The sequence below is a fragment of the Balaenoptera physalus genome (assembly GCF_965194825.1).
Source record: "Balaenoptera physalus genome assembly, chromosome: 1".
Taxonomy (NCBI): Eukaryota; Metazoa; Chordata; class Mammalia; order Artiodactyla; family Balaenopteridae; genus Balaenoptera; species Balaenoptera physalus.
The window spans coordinates 14,570,791-14,589,281 of NC_138882.1; the positions used below are offsets into that span (position 1 = coordinate 14,570,791).

Consider the following 18,491-nt stretch of genomic DNA (forward strand, 5'->3'; position numbering starts at 1 on the left):
GAGTCAATTTATTGTAATGTCAAGTAGATAGACAGATAAAACAACATTGGCTAGTGACCAGCTTTACAGTGAGAATACATTTTCTTGTTATTTTAATCAGGTTTAAACCCACACCAAAAACAAAGTATAATTGTTTTAAATTGAAATCTCATTCTTAACTAGTGTAAATTAATGTATGTTTAATAGATGATATTGTAGTGGCTAGTAAGGAACTGCTAATTCTTTGGTTTGATATGGCTTTTTTCTTAAGTAATTATTTTATAATTAGTACTAATTTATAGTAATGAAATGTCTTACTAATGAAAAAATACTGAATAATGTATTGACTAAAAGCATAATTAGTCAATGAATTAATGATTTAGCACAATTTGAGAGTAAAAATAATTAAATTCATGTTATTTTGACTCTGACATTGAAATACATCATGTACAAAAAATTTTGGAGTACATGGTATTTTTTACAGAAGTATTATGCATTAATATTTCAAAAGCAGAGACAGAAATATTCCAAGTATATTATGGAAAAGCTCTATTTTCTGCTGATTTACTATGCATTTGGGACATATGAATCTAATTAGGTAAACATTTCAACCATTCAATCCAGTTAATGTCATTAAACGTTATACAACTTAAAAATATATTCCTTGTTTGAAAAGTTAACCATTAATGATAATCATCATCATCATCCTGATTCAATAATCACAAGTCAGGGCATGAATATAAGCTGCCAAGAATATTCGACCCTAGATTTATTTTAGTTTTGGTGACAAAAATAGGTTTCCTTTACCAGATTCTATTATTTCAATATATGGATTTAAGAATTTCATATTTTTATAGATACATAATACATAATAAGGTTAGAAGAGAATTAAAATATAACAATTTAAAATAGAGAATGTTAGAAGAGAATTAAAATATAACAATTTAAAATAGAGAACAAGAACTATCTGTATTAAATTAGAGAATATTATAGTACATGTATAATCATGACCTAATTGTAATCAGTACACGAAAGGCATTTAGGTAAGGGATGGACTTCTGAAGTCGGCTCAAATGAATGCAGGCTTTGAGCTGGGCCTCCAGTGGTTGCATAAGATTCACAGGGTAAATGAAGCTGCTTCAGATTTTGTGAAAAGCACAGGCAGAGGGGGAAATGAGCACAGGCTAGAGTAGCACTGTCTACTAGAAATAATAATGTCAGCTGTAAATGCAAACCACATAGGTAATTTTCTATTTTCTATTTTTTCTTTTCCATTATGGTTACAGGATATTGAATACAGTTGCCCATGCTATACAATAGGACCTTGTTCTTTATCCATTCTATATATAATAGTTTGCATCTGCTAATTCCAAATTCCCAATCCATCCTTCCTCCACCCCCTCCTCCTTGGCAACCACAAATCTGTTCTCTATATCTATGAGTCTGTTTCTGTTTCACAGATAAGTTCATTTGTGTCATATTTTAGATTCCACATATAAGTGATATCATAAGGTATTTGTCTTTCTCTGTCTGGCTTACTTAGTATGATAATCTCTAGGTCTATCCATGTTGCTGCAAATGGCATTATTTCATTCTTTTTATGCCTGAGTAATATTCCATTTTATAAATATACTGCATCTTCTTTATCCATTCATCTGTCAATGGACATTTAGGTTACTTCCATGTACTGGCTATTGTAAATAGTACTGCTATGAACATTGGGGTGCACGTTATCTTTTCAAATTATAGTTTTGTCCAAATATATGCCCAGGAGTGGGATTGCTGCATCATATGGTAGCTCTATTTTTAGTTTTTTGAGGAAACTCCATATTGTTTTCTATAGTGGGTGCATCAAATTACATTCCCACTGACAGTGTAGGAGGGTTCCCTTTTCTCCACACCCTCTTCAGCATTTGTTATTTGTAGACTTTTTATTCTGATCTGTGTGAGGTGATATTTCATTGTAGTTTTGATTTGCATTTCTCTAATAATTAGCCTCATAATTTTCCATTTTATAGTGGTCACATTAATAAAAGTTAAAGCAAACGAATGAAATCTAACTTAATATACTTTGTATAGCTCAGTATATTTGAAATACTGTGGGAACATGTGATCAACATGAAAATTATCAATGAGATATTTTACATTTTTATACTAATTCTCTGAAATCCAGTAAATATTTTACACTTATAGCACATCTCAATTTAGACTAACAATATTCCAGGTGTTTAATATCCACATGTGACTGGTGGGTACTGAAAGTTCAGCCTTAGTTGCTTTCCTCAGGCCTGGCTGGTTATTCATTCTCATCGACGTTTTTGAGTGAAGAATTTCTTAGTGGAGTCATATAATGGGTTTATGAGAAAATAAGAAAAGCAGAAAATATCCTGATAATTTAGAACAATGTATAAATATTATAAAAGCCTAACCCAAAGGGCTCTTTTGGGACCCTATCTTATTGGACCTTTCTGCTGCATTTGCCACCATAAATTACTTCTTCCTTCTTAAAACTACACACTGATGGTTCTCTCCTATTTCATCTGTTACACATTTTGTGTCTTAGTTGGGTCCCCGTTCTCTGCTCTTCAATGTTGGTGTTTTACAGCGTTCTCTTTTTTGATCCCCACTTTGTCCTCACCCCACAAACTCTCCCAGAAGTAGCTCAAGCTCTTATATATGCTGATATCTCTCAAAGCTTATCTCTAGGCCTCACCTCTTTTGCTAACTTTTATTTCCAGACGCCTGTTGGATATGTCTAACTGGCTGTTTTACAAGCACATGAACCCATCGTCCTTCCTTCCACACACATGTATTCCTCTAGTCCATAGTTCACATTGTGCCACCACCATCTACTCAATTAGAAACATGATGGTAGACTTCATCAAAAGTCTACAAATAATAAATGCTGGAGAGGGTGTGGAGAAAAGGGAACTCTCCTACACTGTTGGTGGGAATGGTTGAGAATGTAAACTGGTGCAGCCACTGTGGAGAACAGTGTGCAGGTTCCTTAAAAAACTAAAAATAGATACGATCCTGCAACATATGATCCTGCAATCCCTCTCCTGGGCATATATCCAGACAAAACTATAATTCAAACATCTACATGTACCCCTATGTTCATAGCAGCAATACTCACAATAGCCAAGAAGTGGAAGCAACCCAAGTGTCCATCAACAGATGAATGGATAAAGATGTATATGTACACAATGGTATATCACTCAGCCATAAAAAAAGAATGAAATACTGCCATTTGCAGCAGCATGGATGGACCTAGAGATTATCATACCTAGTGAAATAAATCAGACAAATACAAATATCATATCACTTATATGTGGTATCTAAAAAAATATACAAATGAACTTATTTACAAAATGGAAACATATTCACAGACATAGAAAACAAATTTATGGTTACCAAAGGGGAAAGAAGGGGGGAGGGATAAATTAGGAGTTTGGGATTAACAGAGATACACTCTCTATGTAAAATAAACAACAAGGATTTACTGTACAGCACAGGGAACTATATTATAACAAGCTATAATGGAAAAGAATCTGAAAAAGATATATATGTGTGTGTGTGTATATATATATATATATACACACACACATAACTGAATGACTTTGCTGTACATCTGAAACTAACACAAAATTGTAAATCAACTATAACTCAGTTTAAAAAAAAGGAAAAAGAAACCTGATGGTTAGTCTTGACACTCCCCACTCTCTCACTAATCAGCAGATCCTGTGGATTTCAATATCTATCAATCCTTCCCTCCAACCATTCCTACTAAAACAAGTACAATTCACTTGCCTACTGCCTGTTTCTTGGAATGAGGCAAAACCTTCATTGATTCCCTGTCGGTTAATCATGAACCCTTAAACCCATTCTCCAAACCTCTGTCTAAAGGATGGAAAATGAAACACTGACCGTCTTTACTGGTTTAAAATACTTCAGGTGCTGCCACAGCTTGAAAAATAAGGTCCAGTGTCTCTGGTCCTTCATGCCCTCCTTACTGCCTTGTTCTTTAACTTTATTACCCTGCCACCACACTCCACCAATATAGGATTCCATGTAGCTCTCCACAAACATCAAACTGTGTGCATTGTACTCACATGATTTCTTTTTTCATTTCTTTTCTTCAGCCCTGGACTCATCCATCAAGAGCCCATGTATGTATCACATTATTTCTTTAACAGGTTGTAAACTGACCACCATCAAAGAATGCTTCAGATGGGGTTGGGTACTCTCACTGCAATCTAAACATCTCTCTATCACAGTATTAAACATGTGTATTAAATTATCTCGTATATGTGTCCACCACCAAGCTGTACAGGCTTACCTTGGAGATACTGCAGGTGTGTTTCCAGGCCACTGCAATAAATCAAATAGCCCCAAAAAAGTGAGTCACATGAATTCTTTGTTTCCCAGTACTTATAAAAGTTATGTTTACACTATAAAGCAGTCTATTGTGTTATAGCACTTTGTCTAAAAAGATGTACACACCTTAATTTAGAAATTATTTATTGCCAAAAAGTGCTAACCATCTACCGAGGGGAAAAGGGGAGAGGGATAAATTGGGAGAATGGATTGACATTTACACACTACTATATATAAAGTAGATAACTAATAAGGACTTACTGCCTGGCACAGGGAACTCTACTCAATACTCTGTAATGGCCCATATGAGAAAAGAATCTGAAAAAGAGTGGATATATGTATACGTATAACTGATTCACCTTGCTGTACACCTGAAACTAATACAACATTGCAAATCAACTATACTCCAATAAAAATTTTTAAAACTCCTAACCATTATCTGACAGTGCAGGGTTGCCACAAACTCTGAATTTGTAAAAAACACAACAATATTGTGAAGCTCAATAAAGCAAAGCACAATAAAATGAGGTCTGCCTATACATACCTAGACGAAGAGAGTCGGTTGTGCCCTATTCCTCTTTTCCTCTTTGTAGCCTTGATATTAGCACATCACTTCTTATAAGGATTTGATGAACTCACTGAAATCAGGTTTAAGACACAAACATGTGTATGTGCTCACTTGCAAACATATGCACACACAAACATATGCACACATAGATACTCAGGTGAAATAGAGATTACTTAGTTTAAAAGCAGCACATATAAGGAAACGGAAACATTTTAGTAAATTAAAAGCTGAATATGTGTGAACAGTGAATGCAGCTTGCTCAAAACATGATTTGTGTTTAGGTTGCCTTATTTGAAAAGTATGTGACAGTTTCAACTAACTTTCCTTGTCAACACCTAAGGGACTATCTTTAGTTCTGGGTGAAGAGAGAGAAAGAAGGTTACAGAGATTAGTGTTGAAATTGCCCCTTATCATCTATGGCACCAGTCACCTCTCTACCCCTCAGTTTCCTCATCGGTAAAATGAGAAAATTAGACCTCTAAGAGCCCTTCTGGATTTAAGATTCTATAATTCAATGCTATGTCTACATGACATACAGAAGAGGTGGACACATTGGGTAGAGAAGAGGAGGGAAGCAGTGAGAGAAAAAAAACAAAACTTACATCCCGATTCATTGCACTTGCACCTATCATAACACATACACGTGATTTTGATTAAAGGAGTTGCATGAATTTTAATGTTTCAAAATATTATACATGAGTATTTATACTATATTACAGAAATATGTAGTTATAAGGGTATGTGAATACGCTTTACTCTTGTAAAGTCCAATAGGTATTACATGATAACAATGTCCATAAATGTTAATGATCTTAGTTTCATTTTTCTTTTCCCAAGATAAAATAGTTGCATTAAGATAATGTTTGAACCTGGTAAGGATCTAATTCCTTATGCAGCCATGCTCAGGAAATCAATGCGATAAAGCTAAGGTGTCAGTGCACGTTTATTTGGTCAGTCATGTCATAAAGAAGTGTTAAAATCTTCATATTTTTCTATGGGAAGTTTTGAGTGCCATTAAAAATATATGGGCTTGCTATGGTGGTACTTAGTGCACTGGTACTTAGTGCATTATTGCGTACTTTGCTAGTGTGCAGTAAATGATTGTTTAGTAGCTGAATCATTAGCATACTAGTAAAAATGTGCTACGTAGAGCACAATGGTATAGGTTTAAGAGCAACATCAATGACTAAGAATATACAGAAAAGCAAGGTTTACGATGATAGCAGACAGTATGATCTCTGCCATGTAGGGGGACGCTAGAGGAACATTAATTTAATTAATTTGTCTTCCATATAAAGAGCACATGTCTGTTGAAAAGATGCAGACAGTACAGTATGGATCAAATAAAAATAGAAATGTCACTCTTCTTTCCATCCCATCTATAAAATAACTTCCCAGATATAACCACTGATGACAGCTTGGTGTATAAGGGTCTAGATATTTTCTATGCCATTGTAATCGGATGTCACACAGAACTTTTCCTGCTGTTCTGGAATTGTTGGAGGCCAAAGCTGAGGGCAAATGTGTGCAAGCTAACAATTGGCATGGTTAATTGATCCTCAGTTTCCTCATGTCAAGAATGGGGGGACTTCCCTGGTGGTCCAGTGGTTAGGACTCCACACTTCCACTGCAGGGGCCCTGGGTTCGAGCTCTGGTCAGAGAACTAAGAGTCTGCATGCCACCCGGCATGGCCAAAGGAAAAAAAAAAAAAAGAATGGGAACAATAATAAATTTCCTCCCTAACTCAGATTATTTTTCTTTTAATTGATGAAACATAAGCAGAAATAGTCTATATTTATAAATCACTACACAAACAGGATATTATTCTGATTCCTAAAAAATGAAAATGCTTTGACACTATAATGCCATAAAAAGCAAGCAAGAAGCCCTGAAACCTATGAAAACACACCTGATTTAAATGTTAATTAAATTGAATATACATTTTGTGACAAAATCAGTGCCTGCTCCATCAAATTCCTGTTCAACTAAAGAGTGCTCACTAAATAACAATAGATTTTAACATTTCATAAATTGTTCCTGAAATTACCAAATGACATATTATACAAACATTAAAATTAAAACTGATTATGATATTTTTCCCTCTCGTTTCAAGAAAATCTATTACATGAACTTCAGAACACAATAATATTCTGTGCATGACCATTGCAGCATGAAAGGCATACACAAGTACAGAAAACAATGTGTCTAAAATGAAAATAGTTGCAGTCAGCTTGTAGAGCTGTAACTTTTAAAAACTTTAGTTTATTATGTCTTTTCACTTTTTTTAAATACAGGGGAATGTAGGAGATAGAGAAAATCAAAGGTCCAGCAGTTATTTTTTACTATAAGATAAACAAGGAGATAAAATCCGTACACACACTAATATAAGAAAAGTATCTCCATGGTCCTTGCTATGACTGACTGTGTTCCCCAAATTCATATGATGAAAGCCTAACCCCTAATGGGATGGTATTAGGAGGTGGTGCCTTTGGGAGGTAATTAGAATTGGCGGAGGTTGTGAGGGTGGGACACTCACGGATGGCATTAGTGCTCTTCCAAGAATCAGGAGAAAGCTTGCTTCAATGGCTCTGTTCTCCGCCCTGTGAGGATGTAAGAAGTCAGGAGTCTGCAGCCTGGAAAAGGGCCCAGACCAGAACCAGAATGTTCTGGCACCCTGATCTCAGACTTGCAGCCTTCAGAACTGTGGGAAATAAATTTCTGCCGTTTATAAACTAGCCAGTGTATGGTATTTTGTTATAGCAGCTGGAACAGACTAAGACAGTCCTACAGTAATACATCCCTAACACATCTACATATTTGTATTTATGCATAGTTGCTCCATAGATATTTAGTAACACACCTCTAAATACATAATAAGAATGAATGGAGGAAAGGGATTCTTTCCCTAGTGGCTTTGGACTTCACTAATAATGTTTATTTTTGTTTTTTTAACATTATTTCTTCAAGCCCAGAATCTCACAGTAGGTTGAAGGATTCTCAGTTTCTGCTCAGACCCTCCTTAATTTGGGGCTCTGAGCAGGAAATGGCCTCTCCAGGCTTACAGGAATCATTACCATTGGAGAAATCGTTCAGAGCAGAACCGGGTCTACAGGAGAACCCATTTCCCCATCACTTCTTGCTTTGAGCCAGGGCACAGAGAGGAGGAGACCCAGGCCTGCCCTCAGGGAAAGAGCCCTCTGGCAGAGAAGTCGGAAGTCTTGGATGTCAGGAATCTCCACCCACTGTAAGCCTAACTGAGATGCAGGTGGCTACACAAGGTGCCCTGGATCTTCAGGGGAGGGCAGAGCGGCAGCTTCCCTAGCAAAGAATGGTGTCTCCAAGACATGGGGGTTTGCTAGGGATTTCATTCCTCATGTTTCAAAACTGCACCAGCTGTAAGGAGTCAGGGTGGGAGCTGTATAACACGGTGAAGGTTGAGGCTGAAGGGCTCAGAAAAACCTGGAGCAGCGTATCTGGAAACTTCAGATATGGTTCTGTCTTCCCACAGAAAGTTTCTGTGGGAAATATGGAAATAAGAATGGTTGGGAGAGGGTGTCGCGCAAGCAGCCAAAGAGAACAGGCGGAGGAGGAGAGGGTTACAGCCGCAGCTGAATTGGATGTCAGGATTGAGGAGTCCAGCCAATTCCTTTGCCTCCAGGGAGCCTGAGGCCCGGAGAGAAGGGACTTGTCTTTTGGGGCTGAAAATGGCGGAAGGGCCAACCAGTGGAAGGCCTGTCCCTGTCCTCTGAGGACCAGCAAGCGGTCATGTGGCTGCTGCTGGACCTGGGAACAGCCTAGGACTAGCTTTGAGGAGGGAGGGAGGAATAAAAGCCAGCGGCAGTGTTTCTCTTGACCAGCCCCTGCCACCGCGCCTCCGGCTCCCATTCTCCCCCCACTGCCGCCAGGCCCTTCTAACCAGCCGCTGCCCCAAGCAGACCTCATGCCCGCCCCAGCCTCGCTCAGTGGAGTCACCACCCAGGCACAGGAAGGAAGGCGGACCCAATGCACAGCCTGTGGCTGGTGAGGACATACTCTCGCCCTCGCACTTGTGTCTCTGCAGCAGCCTGGCGTCCATCTCCAGGGACTTCTCCCCACCACCCCATCTTGGTCTGGCCACAGGCAGAGGCAGCCTGTGGACGCAGGTCCGAAAGGCGACAAAGCACCATTTGCAGCAACATGGATGGACTTGGAGAGCATTATGCTAAGTGAAATAAGTCAGAGAAAGACAAATACTGTATGATATCACTTATATGTGGAATCTAAAAAATACAACAAAATGGTGAAGATAACAAAAACGAAGCAGACTCACAATAGAGAACAAGCTAGTGGTTACCAATGGGGAGAGGAAAAGGGGGAGGGGCAATATGGGGAAGGGCGTTAGAGGCACAAACTATTAGGTATAAAATAAGCTACAAGGACATATTGAACAACATGGGGAATATAGCCAATATTTGATAATAACTATAAATGCAGTATAACCTTTAAAAATTGTGAATCACATGTTATATACCTGTAACTTACATAATATTGTGCAGCAACTATACTTCAATTTTTTAAAAAGGGGGGGAACAAAGCAGAAGCAATGGCCTGCAGGTCCCAGGCATGGGGGTCTGGGCGGTCGGGGCCCCATGGCGCCCCCTGCCTGCCACAGTGGTCCCCACGAGGGCAGCCCCGCCTGTGCCCCCATCTGACCGGCTCCCACCTGCAGTAAGCACCGTCCACCAGCTACTTGTACCGTATTTTTACTGAACTGAATGTTCAAAATACCAAAACCATATGCAGCACTACATTGTGTTTTCATAGATTTTAGTCTTATAAATATGAATATCTGTTTAAATTTCCCAAACTGCCATTTGAAGTGGAATCAAATATTCTTAAACTATGTGAGAAATTGAAAATTTTATTACTCACCAATGACCAAAATTGACAGGGATGATGCATAAAATAGACTCAAAATACTTCTAGAAGAATGTCTTTCTCCAGGTAGTATTACTCTGTGAAACTGACCTGGAACTCTGATCTCTATAATCTGTCTAGTTTTTAAAGACATTAATGCTTAGTCTTTAGACTGGAAAAAAAAAAAAAAAAAAAAGGCATCGTGAATGATAATTCCAGAATCAGCCTGTGACCCATTACACCTCAGTGGATTTGGTGGCCTGATCTTTCCTCATTCTAGTGTAACCCCAGCATCCCTGGTTCTTAATTCTTTAAACTTTAATCTAAAAACAGCAGGAAAAGCCAAGAAGATAAAGCAGATGAAAATCCCTTTATAGCCTGTAGTACAGTGAGTAACAGTTTGAGGGGATGAGGAAAATTTTGTTCAAATATGAATATGATCTATGAAAATGTATTTCTTGTGCACCACCATTTCAAAGGAAAACCATATCAATATTTTGTCTTGTTGCACCAGAAATATCAGAATCGAGCTATCTGAAAAGTCTGTGTATCAGATATACAGTGTTCTTTTACCTAGCTCATTTTCTCCCCTTCGGCAGTATTATTTAAGCTTGTTGTTGAATTTACTATGGTATCAGATTCATACTCTTGCAATGCCGTCTGCACTGAATGATGCGGCCATTTCAGTAATGTAGCAAATAGGAGAAGTTAGCTGTAGGTTTGTTGAAGGGCAAATTAACCTTCCTGCAATCTTCTATGCTATGGAAGTGATCTGGGTACAACATAATTATAGCCTGAATTGGGATCCAGAGTTAATATAAATGAGACTAGTGCCTCGCCTGGTGCCCTGCACATAAGATGCATTCAATAAATGTTTCCTCCGTAAATAGATGAGTATGCAAACGAGGAAAGTATTTGGGGAGGTAGAATATAAATTAACATAATGACTTTTTTGTACTGGAAGTATTTATGGAAAATAATCTGAATAAAAATTCTTTAATACTTTCCATCTTTTCCACTGATCCATTTAGCGTGTTTTAAGCTTGATTTCTTTATTTGAGATAGAATAATTAATCATGGAAGTTTACTTATTCGATTAGATTCACTGATTTTCCCGAGCTGAGTGCAGTTACAGGCTATCACAAAAAGGCTTGGTGACAGTATCTTGCAGTGAGAATTATAAGTAGAACAAAGTGCTCCCTGAAAGCTTGCAAACGAGAGGCAGAAGAAAAAGAAAGGGTCAAACAATAAATCACAGAGGAATAAATGTCTTTGCCTGGGATACGCAGTCAGCTCTTCCTACCAGGAAGTGAAACATCTCCCTTCTATATTTTCTTTTCCTAACGTTGGTGGTGTTATCATTCTTCCCATCATTCCATCGTAAGACTTCAAGCTCATTGTATGGCCTCCATGAAAAGCTCTCTGACTGCTTCAGTTTCTCTCCCCCAGAAATTTTGGCTGAAATTTTTTGGGGGGTTTACTTTAGAATTCTTTATTATATTCCACTGATTTATTTTTCTATCCTTACACCAATACCATAGGGGGTTTGGGGGGGGGGTATTTTGGCTGCGCCACTTGGCTTGCAGGATCTTAGTTCCCCAACCAGGGATCGAACCCAGGTCCATGGCAGTGAAGGCACAGAGTCCTAACCACTGGACGGCCAGGGAATTCCCCTGGCTGAAGTTTTTATACCCCAAGTGCATAATCCTTTAAGGGAACGACCCTCTCGGATCCATGCTTTGCCTCCTCCCACAAAATCATGTAAGTCTAGGAAGAACTGAGTCACCCTGGAGTTCAAATACCTCCCAAGTGCAGCTACTCTGAGGGTGTTTCTCCACGACCAGTGTGTCTTCACTCCACCTCCCTTGTCTTGGTGCCAATAGTGGACGCTGAAGTTAATCTCTTGCTTTGCCACAGGGAGCTCCACCCCACCATTCGGAAAGGACTCCCTCTGCATTCTGCTGGTCCCATGGAGGCAAATCTAAGAACCCCTCTTCCCTGCTGTGTTCTTTGCCAGACTCTGACATCACACATCCCGCATTCCTTCCCCATTGCTTTAAAATTCCCGGTGGCACATTCACTTGGGTTTTACCCAGAACTCATCATCCCTGCCGAGGTCACCTTGCTGCTCCTCCTTTCCATTACTATTTCTGCTGAAATAATGAACGCATAGGGCTTCGCAGCTCATTTACTCCTTCTCAAATGCTACTTGAATATCGGTCTCTTGTACTAACTAGGGGCAGTATCAGCGGTGCAAGACTAGTGATGTAGTATGATAACTAACACAGTAATTGTAATCTTCTGAATATATTCATATTCAAGAAGATATTCATATGGTCCTGAAACCCAAAAGTACATTGAGCATTATTTAAATACCAAATAAATATAAAATTATTTTTCAACTATATATACATAATCTGATGCTGAATAAAATAACATACTTAGGTTATAAAATTCAGAGTAAATTGGGCCATTATTTACTTCCTCCATCAATGTACAGTAATAGTACTAGCAGCTCCGAACACATTTTCCATACTGATATAGGTCATGAAATATTCTCAAAGTGTGACCAGAGACTATCTTTTTACCTATGGTTATTTTTTTTAATTTAATTTTATTTTTTTATACAGCAGGTTCTTATTAGGTATCCATTTTATACATATTAGTGTATATATGTCAATCCCAATCTCCCAATTCATCACACCACCACCCCCTACCTATGGTTATTGGGTCAGGTACCGCTCTAAGTGTTTTGTGTGTATTTTCTTGCTTTGCTCACACAGTGACTCTATTAGTAGGTTCTATTCATATTTCTGTTTTGGAAATGCAAAGAGTGGGGTGCAGAAAGGTTACATAACAAGGAAATATTTTTTAGAAAGTGAGTTAATATTTTGTTAAGTGTCTGGCGGATGCTGGCATTGTATTAATTGGCAGTAAAACACAGTTGCTGCCCTGAAACCACATACACTCGAGTTGGGGAGACAGTTAAAAGGAACGTGATGGGGGCAGTAGAGGTGCCATGGGACAGCTTAGGAAGCACAGTGTGGGGTCTGGGGGTGGACAGCAGGAATGACTTCTCGAAGAAAGGACAGTGAAGCCAAGACCTGAGGTTTAAGTCAAAGTTTTCCCTGTTAAGGGGGCCTGAAGGAGAGTAATCATTCCAGGCACAGAGAACACACATTCAAATGCAGAGCAAGGCCTGTTTGGGGCCATGGGAAATGAGGAAGGGTTGACACTATGCAAAGTGTGAGTGGCAGGGAAGTGTCTGATATGATCAGCTTTTTAGGAGGCAGTTTTATCATGGTTAATAATAAAAATGGATGTAGATATAAAATGGAGAATTTTCTTTCTACGAAGATTCCCGCACCCTCTGGGAAGGACCTCGTACAAAGGGTGAGCCAGTAGAAAGGGTGTTTCTCCCATGTGATGACTCTGCCCTGTAGCCAGTGTTGGCAGCTCCAAGAGCAGCATTTCACCCAAACAGACAGACTGAAGGCTTTCCTGGGATTTCTCAAGCCAATACGTGCTGAGCATTTCCTGCCCAGTGGTTTGAACTTCTAAGTCCATGAGATATAACAGCTCTGTGTTCTTCTCATAGAACAGAAGATAATCTGAAGTAAGAGAGAAGCAGGGGTGAGAAGTAAAGTAAGTCCTGGAAATCTCTCTCCCCAGAAGCAAATACCCGAGAGTAACAGTGGATATGTATGATTCTCCGGGTTTAACAAGGCCAGGCCTTGCTGGTTCCTTGTTCAAATATGAACATAAACAAAACATTCCTTTGTAGGTTTGGTAGATTAATAATAATAAACGTTCCCCCTTTAAAAGTTTTTACTAAAAATCCATGATGCTTTAGTTCTGCCGTGACTTCCACGCCTCTCTCTTTCCTTTTTGTCTGGAAGTCAGATGAACTCAAACCACTCATCTCGGAAGAAATAAAGAATCAGGTAACACTGTTTTCAGTGTTTTACATTTACTGGTACTCTCGTTGTGCTTCCTTTCTGCCTAGAGTGACTCTGAGGAAAGTAACAAGCTTAGGAAGGAGTGAACACCTTCTGTCAGATAGATTTCTCAATGCCCCTTAACTGATACTGCAAAGAAAACTGTAGAGTCCCCAGGCATAAAGCCAGCTCTGCCTGAATTCTTCCTAGATTATTTTACTTAAAGACATTCTCTCTTTGGATCTCCCTCTGTTTATCCAGATTTCTTTAGGCTTAGGGCACGAATTAAAGAAAGCTTTCCCATGATGTACTGTAGTAGGCTGAATAATGACTCCCAAAGCTATCAGGTCCTAATACCTGGAACTCGTGGATGTTACCTTACTTTAAAAAGTATCATTTCAAGTAAAATCGATAGCTAGTGGGAAGCAGCCACACAGCACAGGGAGATCAGCTTGGTGCTTTGTGACCACCTAGAGGGGTGGGATAGGGAGGGTGGGAGGGAGACGCAAGAGGGAAGAGATATGGGGATATATGTATATGTATAGCTGATTCACTTTGTTATAAAGCAGAAACTAACACACCATTGTAAAGCAATTATACTCCAATAAAGATGTTAAAAAAAAATGTATCATTTCAAGAAGCAGACATAGAGAATGGACTTGAGGACACAGGGAGGGGAAAGGGTAAGCTGGGACGAAGTGAGAGAGTGGCATGGACATATATACACTACCAAACGTAAAGTAGATAGCTAGTGGGAAGCAGCCACATAGCACAGGGAGATCAGCTCCAGTTCGGTGCTTTGTGAACACCTAGAGAGGTGGGATAGGGAGGGAGGGAGGGAGGGAGGGAGGAGACAGACGCAAGAGGGAGGAGATATGGGGATATATGTATATGTATAGCTGATTCATTTTGTTATACAGCAGAAACTAACACACCATTGTAAAGCAGTTATACTCCAATAAAGATGAAAAAAAAAGTATCATTTCAGATGTGATTAAGTTCTCAATCTTGAGATGGGAAGATTATCTTAGATTATCCGGGTGGACCCTAAACGCTATCACAAGTGTGCTTATAAGAGCAAGGCAGAGGGAGATTTGACACATATACAAATGAGAAGGTGATATAAAGATGGAACATACAAGGATTTGAAGGTGCTGGACTTGAAGACTGAGTGATAAGTCCACAAGTCAAGGAATACCGGCAGCCACCAGAGGCTGGAACAGACAGGACAGGATTCTCTCCTAGCACCTCCAAAGGAAGCACAGCCCTGCCAACATCTTGATTTTGACCCAATGGTACTGACTTTGGCCGTCTAGTCTCCAGAGCTGTGAGAGAGTAAGTTTCTGTTCTAAGCCACCAGGATCGTGGTATTTTGTTACAGCAGCTACAAAAATCTAATACACATGAGACAAAATCTGCCTTTCTTGTATTTCTCTTTTCCCTTTGCCTGTCATTTGTATTTAATTGGCTCTTCAACCTTCCACACATATTCATGTAAATTTTATTTTAGTTTCAAGCAGTGTCTATTTCAAATCCAGCTCTGGACTCTGTTAAATCCACATCATGGAGAAAGAAAAGAAAAGAAAAGAAAGAAAGAAAGAAAGAAAGAGGGAGGGAGGGAGAAAGAAAAATGAAGAGCATATCTTATCAAGAAGTTGTCACCCACATTAGAAACAAAGACAAGAAACAATAAATTGATACGTCATTTCTAGAAATAAAGTGATTTTTTTCTATTTTCTTAAATTTTTAGGTTTTTTATAGGAAACAAGAGTTAGGTCTTATTTATAGGAAACAAGAGTTAGGTCTTCTATAGGAGGAAAATTATTTGCTCGCAAGCTTTCAGTTATTATTTTATAATGTATGACTTTCCCTCAGGGGACTTGGATTTGTGCTTATATATTGTGACAGCCAGGTTGCCAAGGATGGCAGCCAGCCATGTGGCAGGGTCAGTGATGTCTGCCAAATATTTTCTCCTCTCCAACCCCACACACACACTTCCTGGCATGCTTTCAGTTGAGCAGGCCCATGTCACTAGTTCTGGCCAATGAAATATGAACAGAAGTGACACGTACCAATTCTTGCCTGAGGAGGTAAACTTTCCAAGGTTTATTCCACAGGGGCTCCCTTTTCTGAAGCAGTGACAGAGACTGTCTGTAGCACAATGTGCAGTTGCTACATGGAGTCTGGATCAGCCTGTGTGTGGGTCCTACTGATCCAGGTGGGACCTGTATGGTGAGAGAGAATAAATTTGTGTTATGTTAAACCACTGACATTCTGTGGTGCTTATTGGAGCATTTCCTAGTCTATTTATGACAAATGAAGGATGTTTCTTCCTTGCTCCTAAGTTTCTGAGAGTATTAGTGTTCAATCAAGAACTGGTAAAAATTTGCACTTAATTATGGTTTCTTAGTAACTTTACCTGGAAAGAAATTTGGATTCAGAAGAAAACACTGTTATTAGCCCAACTTGAAAATTAGCACAATCTGAGATGAGAAATAATTACTTTTTAAGAATGGAAGTGCATAATTTCTGTGCAAGAGTGTATAATTCTTTATAAACACATTTTAGTTATGACTGTAAAACACATGCTTGTCATTGTCTTTTTTTTTTTCTTTCCACAAATTTAGGCTATTAACCTCTTACCAAAAGCAATATCTAGAAAATGTCATTTTTATGGAACTATATTATAAAATAGTATTTTCCCTTTAAGCAACTACTTTGATAAAATTTCATAAATTTTAAGAATTTTATTTTCTTGGGTATAGAAAGCATTATAAGTTTGATGAAATGTGTTAAAATATTTGAATTATGAGATTATGAAATAAATGGCATGCTTTAAATAAAGGCATACATGATCACCATTAGTAATATATGTTTTGAAACAATTTCTATGTCAAGATATTTTAGAGACAGAAATAGCTAATATAATGGAAATATATGATCAATGAACTTAGATAAAACAATAATTGGTTCAGAAATCTTCACTTATTGAATTGAGAAGTTGACTTTTGATCTGAAAAAAAAAAAAAGGCATTCACTAGCTTGTCATGCCTTCTGAAAAACAGATAATCTGTAATTTCTTGTTCCAGGAATTCCTCATTAGAGATGTTCCCATCAGAGTTTTCCACCAGATGTGAAAGCTCAGAGAATTCTCCAGAGAGGTTTATCACAATCAAACCTACAGCCACCTGGAGAAATGTGTCGTTATTCAAATATTTAATAGTAAATATAAAATGCACACAACTGACACAGAAAATAACAAGCCGAGATCCCTCAGGAACTTGACGACAGGGATATCTGCTGGAATAGGAAAACTTAATGATCCATGGAAATAAAACAATAATCAAATTTGTAGATACAGGAAGTTACAATTATAGCAGAGGTACTTAAAAGACTATGGTACTGTAGAGAAAGGTCAACTGTGTAGATAAGCAGGTAAAATCATATTTTGCAACTGATGAGAAGTCTTACCTTTTCTTCTCTGAAAACTATATCTATCTAAAACTTATTTCTATGAAAATCTGACTGGAATCCTGATCTATGAGCTCTTTTGAGACTCATTTGCACCAATTTCCCATCAGGTGTATTATAATACATATATTTAATAGTATCTTAAAGTCGACATTTATTTATTTACCATGATACTTAATTTATTCAAGGGCCAAAATGAAAACTCATAGGAGGTATTGAACGATAAAATAGCTTATGCAAATGGCACAAATTGAGATGAGAACAAGGTATCCCCTTGATTCTCTTTGTCTTGTAGTTAAAATTAACAAATCTAAAGTCATTTAGTAAAACACATTTCCAGCTCAACAAAATTCACACATAATTTTCATTTTCATATGAAGCATCTTATATTCAGTCAGTTTAATTATCTACAACCCTTGAATGACATTTTTTAATCCTTTGTGGTTCACTGAAAAACTCCGTAAAATCTAACTAAGTGGTGTGTTCATTAAAATGTCAGAAATATTTCTGAGTCCAAATAGCACAGCATATTTTTCCTAAGTGTAGTAATAATACAATAACTGTGCCAGGAGGGTGTAATCAACAACCATTTAAAAGAACAATTGTCTTAAATTATTCAGGAGCTTCATGCATAGCATCTTAATTAAGAAACAAAATTATTTTTAAGTTCATCCATAGGAAAGAAAAAAGAAAAAAATGAATATAAACTTAATGAAAAATACAAGTTTGCATAGCTTATTTAATATGTTTTACACATAACATAGCTGCAATTGTTTTGACAGGGCACTTTAAGTGCCATTAACATTGACAGAATATTGTAGTTTATACAGAATTTCAAAAAGTATAGCAGTGATTGTATTCTACTTGGATCTTGACACTAGCTGTTGGGAACAGGGAAGTTGAGAGCCCTGTTGTGTAGCCATACTCTGTTAATCTGTTTTAATTGGTAACAGAGGTATAACTAAGTCCTTGGGTGACAGTCATATACCTTTTTATTCCTAAGCCCTGCTCAAGTTTTGTGGCAGGAGCTTTAAGAACTATTCTCGACACTGGTGCATGAGTAATTTAGTTGACTAGGCTTCCTTAGCAGCAACTGGTGCGGGTTTCTACGGGGGTAGATATTGTCAATACATGAACATCTTGCGAGAAGCCTGTCCCTCCTGCCTCTGCTTGCAAAAGGGAAGCTGGGCTATTTGCCTATCTGTTGGCCCTGCCATAGGTGCTTGCCTATCTTCGGGAGACCTTCCTTTCCCCTAAGTAAA

The 18,491-nt window shown here is 38.2% G+C and overlaps 1 long non-coding RNA gene across 1 annotated transcript; it reads left to right on the forward strand.

Moving 5' to 3' along the window:
* The first annotated feature begins 1,357 nt into the window (after positions 1–1,357).
* LOC309663180 lies at positions 1,358–14,737 on the forward strand. Its single transcript, XR_014265139.1, has 2 exons — positions 1,358–8,766; positions 9,268–14,737. It is a non-coding gene; the product is annotated as an uncharacterized lncRNA (long non-coding RNA).
* The last annotated feature ends 3,754 nt before the right edge of the window (positions 14,738–18,491 follow it).